The following is a 7,527-nucleotide window of genomic DNA, read 5'->3' as shown; positions in this document are numbered from 1 at the left end:
GATGTTGATAACGATTGTTGCTTAAAGGGGCTTAACAGCTAAGTCATCGGCCCCTAATGGTATGAGTTGTAACGAAATGAAAATTCAAAATTCAAAATGTATCCACTGAATAAAATCTAAAACGAATGGCGATGAGAAAATGATCGTGAAAGAAATCAGTAGATTTAAAAAAATTCTATTTGTTCGGGGCGTCGACCTATAGAGATCTTTTGCCTCTACTTACACCATGTGATATAAACCTGCGTGTAATTGGAATGGAGGAAGTGTGGAGTGTTGAATATGAGGAAAGGAACGTTAAGGACGACACAAACACCCAGTCCACAGGCCAGGGATATTAATCATTTACAATTAAAAACCACTGACCCATCTCCGGGTGACAAGCGGATGCGTTGACCCCTACACCGCGGGGCCCGACATCAGTAGATTCAATTCACAATGTGTTATTCATTGGGATGACACTTATTATCTGAAGGGGTCCGAAATCCAGGTCACCGACCCCTCACAATGGTATCATTCACTAGTAAAGGAGAACCATGGTGTTCCTCCTACAGCGGTACTAATCACAGGTAACGTAGACTCATGGAGTTTCTCGTATGGTGATACTAATCACGGGTAATGTAGACCATGGTATGTCACACACAATGGCACCACTTGCAGTTAACACAAACCAATGGTTTTTCGCAAATAGGGGCACAACTAACAAGCAATGCAGATCCATGGTGCTCCTCACATAGGGGGACTAATCACGGGCGCCGGTATTCCTGTGGTGTTCCTCACTTGGTGAAACTAATCACAGGCCACGTATACTCATGGTGTCGCTCACATAGTGGTACTATTCATAGGCAATGCAGACCCACGGTGTATCGCACATTATGGTAACGCCCACAGGCAATACTAGCCCATGGTGTTCCTCAAATAACGGCACTACTCTCAGGCAACGCAGACCAATGGTTTACCTCAAATAGTGGTGTTTCCCACGTAGTGGTACTAACCACAGGCAACGTAAAGTACCATAAACCCATGGTGTTTCTCATAAAGTGGTACTACTCATAGGTGACACGGACCCATTCTGATCACAGTGGAACCAACCATTGGAATACACATGATGACCTCTGTCATAAGCAACACTCAGACCCATAGGTTCCTCACATAATGGTACTGCTCCTATATAACGTAGACCCATAGGTTCCTCACATAATGGTACTGCTCCTATATAACGTAGATCCATGGTTTTCTTCGCATGGTGGTACTAGCCGCAAGTAACGTCGACACAGGTTGTTCCGCACGTAATGGTACTAATCACAAGTGATCTCATGGTTCTAATTTCATCATCCCTTGGTCGCCCCTTTTTGTCGCCTGTTACGACAGGCAGGGAATAGCGTTCGTCTGTGTCCCCCAACCACAGGGGTAGAGGGGCTCAGCTTAATACAATTATGCAGTTCGAAAACCTGGGTTAATGAATCTCCTCTCTCTGGACTACCATCGGCAATGTTAACACACGAGTTCGTGCCACCTGGATAAAATGGCACTAGGATCGGTAGAATACATGTATGGCATCCCCTGCCTGTCGTAAGATGCAACTAAGGGTGAACTACAGGGGCTTTCAACTTGGGAGCGTGGAGTAGCGACCACAGGGTCTTTAGCTGATTCTCTTATTGCTTCCACCTACTCGTGACACTTCTACTCACTTCTATCTTTCCCATTCTGCCTCCTTTGGTCAACTCCTGTTTTCTTCTAAACTCGACGGTATTAGGTTTGTGAGACCCAGGAAGTCTTCCATTTTCACGCCCTTTGCAGCCATGCTATTTTTTATTGTATTTTTTCGGATGCTTTCGTTCCTCCTTTTTCCGCTTCTGATTAGAGTAAAGAGAGAATGGTTGTCCCATTGCCCCTCCCCCCTCCCGTATTTGAACAATAACCACCACCACCACCACCACTACGACCACCATCAAAATATGAATAGGCACTTAATGCGACGGAAGAAAAATGCTGCGATTGTCTATTATTTTGACACGGATAGAACATGCAAGGAACGATGAAGTGCGGAAAAATGTAAAGGTTTTCTCAATAGCAGAGAAAACGTGTGAATCACGCTTGCAATGAAATAGGCATACAGTTCAGAACAATGGCGTTCACTCAGTTGCAAGATCACCCTCTGTGGATTATAGTGATTTTCCAGGACAGTGGCTGGACACGACGAGAGATGACATGCGTCTCAAAAAGCTGAACTTATAAGACGCTTTGGGTCGTCTGAAATGGAGAAAACGAGGCAAAAAGATAGATCCTACTAAGATGGGGAAATGCTAAGATGATGATGATCATGTATGGGATTACTATGTGTGCATTCTAAGATGTAAATAATAGTACATACCCCCAAGGAAACTTACACCATGTTACATGTTCACTGTGCATAATCATAACCAGATTTCTTCCTCGTGAGGATAGGATAACAAAATATCCTCAGCCTGTTTTCCAGTCATTCACGCGGGTCAGGAATGGAATGAATGAAGCCTCATCTACCGGCGAGGATAGGAATTGTGCAGGCTGCTGAAGCCTGTCGCACTCGTCTGGGACAATGATTAATAACTGAAAGATGAAATGATATTGGAGAGTGTCGTTGGAATGAAAGATGACAGGTAAACCCACAGTACTCGGAGAAAAACCTCTCCCACCTCCGCTTTGCCCAGCACAAATATCACATGGAGTGACCGACCGGGATTTGAACCGCGGAACCCATCGGTGAGAGTCTGGCGGCCTGCCGTCTGAGCCGCGGAGACTGGTAGTATATGACTTTCAGAAATAAAATACTTGTAATCTATATATCATTGGTACGACGAACGATGCTAAGAAGGACGCAAATGTTGCACCGTTTACACTGAGCTACTCTAAAGCTGATGAATGATCAGTATAACAGCTCAGTTTATCGATCAGTGACGCTACGTTTCATACCTACCAGATTCTGAATGTCCCTCTCAAGGCTTTGTCAGGCTCATTTCAGACAAATTACCAGTCTTAAATATTGTCGAGGATCAGTATCACGTGGAAAATGTTAGCAGATCTGTAGTCTGTTAAGTTACAATGATACTATCCAACGAATGTTGTATTTTGTCCAGCAGAATTTTCAATGGATTTTTTTCATAACACAGTAGCTTACCCTCCGAATTCGGTCGATTACGCAGATCTCGGTGGGAGATCTCAAGCCAATACCGCCGCCAGGCTGCTGAATCCGCGTGATCAAAAGGGGGCCTCGTCAAAAATACGAATTGAGAGAAGTTAAAACGTTAGACTGGAGTTAGGAAGTAGGTGGCCTTAGATTAGGTATCATCCGATCATTTTTCTGACTTGAAATAGGTAACCACATTAAACCGGTGTAGGGTGGTCATTTCAACAAATCACTATTCAGTTACTTTCACTTGCCTGAGTGAACGCCGTTCCAGCCCTCATATTTTTCAGAGTCAGGAATCGAAAGCGGGATCATTGCGACCACGGTCTCAATACATCAGGTAGATCTTGCGCAATCTATGTCATTCACTCGTAACTACTATCGAGCGTAGCGGCCCTCAGAGCCACGGTCTTTGACTTGGCAGACCAGTATTTTCTAGAGCCATATCTAATAGACTTTTTCTTGGTTACCGACTGTCTTTACTCGCTGCAGTGTCACTCATTCTCTGCAGCTATTTCTACATACAGTGCTCATCTGATGCGGCAGACGTACAGTGGCCTACATCTATCAGCACACAACGAACTGTTAGCATCCTTCTGAAGAAATTTTAGGACCTCCTTGTCAACTAAGATTTTTAAGACGCTCTTGTTTTCCCCAAGCTGCATTTTAGTATTTTAAATGGTCATTCAGTATTCTCTAAAACGTTTATTTGAATAGAATATCAATATATGTCCTCTACCAAGCGAATTTGCTCAGTAGTATGGGCACCTAGCTTTAAGCTTGCGTATGGAAGATGGTGCTAGCTCCACCGTAGGCAACGGAACATAATATCTACATATATAAAATAAGAGTTTTGTCTGTACATTGCTCAGAATTTGAAAAGAATGGTATTTCTCTATCGGCCATGTCCACAGTAACAAGTAAATGCACCTTTAACTATTCCGTAATTTCTGTATGTATGTATGTATGTATGTATGTATGTATGTATGTATGTATGTATGTGTGTATGTATGTACTGTATGTATGTATGTATGTATGTATGTATGTACTGTATGTATGTATGTATATGTATGTACACGCATCACGAGAAAACGGCTGAAGAGAATTTAATGAAAATCGGTATGTAAAGTCTGGAAATGAACAACTACAATCTAGGCTATAAATCATATTCACGCTGAGTGAAATGGTAGTTATGGGAACACTTAAAATTTAATTTTCTAATATTTATATTATTAGTGGTCCTATCGATAAATACTGCATAATTAAAGTTATATAGAATTAAATTTCCGATCATTTAAATCTTATAAATTTTACCGTACCGGCTATGATAACGCAGATATTCATGAATTTGTATTTTTGTTGCTAAGTCTATATCAACCCCGAGCCACAAGGAAAAGGCTTAACAGAATTTAATGGAAATTGGTATATAGAGTCGAAGAATAAAAAACTACAGTCGAAGCTATAAGCTATTTTATTCACCCTGGTTGAAATGGTAGTTTAGGGGAAGACGCTTAAAATTTAATTTTTAAATATCTATGTTATTTGTCCTATCAAAAACTACTACATAACAAAAGTTATAGAGAATATAATTTCCGATCATTCATGTTTTATTCAGTTTTACCGTACCGACTATGATAAGAGTGGTATTTCAGAGTGGGACCATATTGCTGTGTACCGAGTATAAGAGCCTGACTGAATATTGGCCGGAAATAGCTGGGGAGTTAGAAAACTTTATTCTTTAGCATGCCATTCCTCTGTTTCATACACTTTTCGATAATGCTGGTACGTAACACACTGGTTCATCATAGTATTCTATTCAATCCCTACTCTGACGCGCTGTTTTGAATGAGCAGTGTGCACACTTAAGCCAGAGGCTCACTTAGTGGTAGCGATAGTAGTATGACCTGGTCTAGAATTATAATTTAGGCCTATTCCAAATTACATCACAACAATTCACTAAATAACTCAAAATTCAATCCTGAAAAGAACCGTTGTTAAGAAAAGCTTCTTCATCTTTACTTTTATTAAATTTACTACATTCATTTTATTCCAAACCTGCTGATGTATCCGTGCTTCACTACGGAATTCTACATTGTATACAGAATTGTAGGTTAGGTAGAGTACACGTTGTGATCAAGACTGTATTAAACTGCATAGCTCTTAATGTCATCTTAGAAACGCGACGCAGAAATCACCAAACGTCTTTCCTCATATGAAGACTGCGTTGGGGAATTTTCATTGTAATGTTAGGCCGGCTTGCCTACCATCAGTCACAATCTTGTTGGGGAATTGCATTATAATGGCGGACACTCACTCTCCACCTGCCTTTTTACATCCTCAGAAAGACTTTCTTAGTGTTTTTTCCAACTGAAATGAACATAGGTCATTACAATGACGTCAGTAGGAATGGCGCGAGTAAAAGCAATTGATTTCACGTGAAATACTTGATCATATGAAAAACCACACATTTTCTCACTTTTAACGAACAGTACCACGTTGCCGATCTAACAGTCCAAAGTTCCAGAGCTGGAATGACCAGGCCGCACACAGCCATGATCCATGAACAATTTTAGTCTCTTTTTTCAAGGGGGTTCGAATAGTTGAGAGTCCCAGGGCAAAACTATGCCCTTTTACTAATCTATTTCCTAGGAGTACCCGATGAGTCGGAAAATCTCAATTCACTACACTGGCGGCGGATAAATCTATCTGACTTGGAGGCAGTTTTTTCCTCCAAGTCAGAGGAGAAACCCCCCTCTTCAGTGCTAATTTTGAATAAAATGAATGTAGAATTCAATAAAAGTGCAGAGGAAGGAGTTCTTTTTAAGAAACGGCTCTTTTCAGAGTTGAATTTTGAGTTGTTTAGCGAATTGTGGTGCTATAATCTGGAATATGCCTAAATTGTAATTCTATACCAGGTCATACTACTATTACTATTACTATTACTATTACTATTACTATTATTATTACTATTACTATTACTATTACTATTACTATTACTATTACTATTACTATTACTATTACTATTACTATTACTATTACTATTACTATTACTATTACTATTACTATTACTATTACTATTACTATTACTATTACTATTACTATTACTATTACTATTATTACCAAGTGAGCCTCTGCCTTAAGAGTGCATACTGCTCATTCAAAACAGCGCGTCAGAATAGGGACCGAATAGCTGGAATACTATGATGAACCAGAGAATTACGTACCAGCAGTACGGTATCAGAAAATGTATGAACCAGAGGAATGACATGCTAAAGAAGAACGTTTTCTAACTCCCCAACTATTTCCCACCAATATTTAGTCAGTCTGTTATACTCGGTACGTAGAAGTAATCCCATCTATCGGAGTTGAGTGGCAGCATAAGAGACAGAGAACATCACCACAAACAATGGTCAATGTAATGTTATCGTTCATCAATATTATGCGCTTTCAATATTGTAGGCCTTCACATTTAGTTTTCTTCCGACTCTGAAATACCACTCTTATCATAGTCGGTACGGTAAAATTGAATAAAACATAAATGGTCGGAAATTGTATTCTTTATAACTTTTGTTATGTAGCACTTTTCGATAGGACCAATAACGTAGGTATTTAACAATTAAATTTTAGGCGCCTTCCCCTAAACTACTATTTCATACAGAGCGAATAAAATTGTTTATAACTTAGACTGTAGTCTCTTATTCCCCGACTCTCTATACTGAGTTTCATTAAATTCTGTTAACCCATTTTTCTCATGGCTCGGCGTTGATAATTATGGACTTGGCAACAAAAATGCAAATTCATGAATATCTGTGTTATCAAAGCCGGTACTGTAACAATGTATGAGATAAATGATCAGAAATGTAATTCTATATAACTTTAGTTATGCAGTATTTATCGACAGGACCACTAATAATATAAATATTTGAGAATTAAATTTTAGGCCTTCCCTTAAACTACCATTTCACTCAGCGTGAGTTAAATGATTTATAGCCTAGATTGTAGTGGCTCATCCCCCGAATTCACATACCGATTTTTATTAAATTCTCTTCAGCCGTTTTCTCTGATGCGTGTACATACATACATACATACATACAGACAGACAGACAGACAGACAGACAGACAGACAGACAGACAGACAGACAGACAGACAGACAGACAGACAGACAGACAGACAGACAGACAGACAGACAGACAGACAGACAGACATTACGGGAAAGTAAAAAGTGCATTTCCTTGTTACTATGGACATGACCGATACAGAAATACCATTCTTTTCAAATTCTAAGCAATGTACAGACAAAACTCTTATTATATATATATATATATATATATATATATATATAGATTAGCAGCCAATAGGGGGT

This window comes from Anabrus simplex, chromosome 1, assembly GCF_040414725.1.
Source record: "Anabrus simplex isolate iqAnaSimp1 chromosome 1, ASM4041472v1, whole genome shotgun sequence".
Lineage (NCBI taxonomy): Eukaryota > Metazoa > Arthropoda > Insecta > Orthoptera > Tettigoniidae > Anabrus > Anabrus simplex.
The sequence above is the reverse complement of the archived record's forward strand: the minus strand, read 5'-3'. Positions refer to the sequence as shown.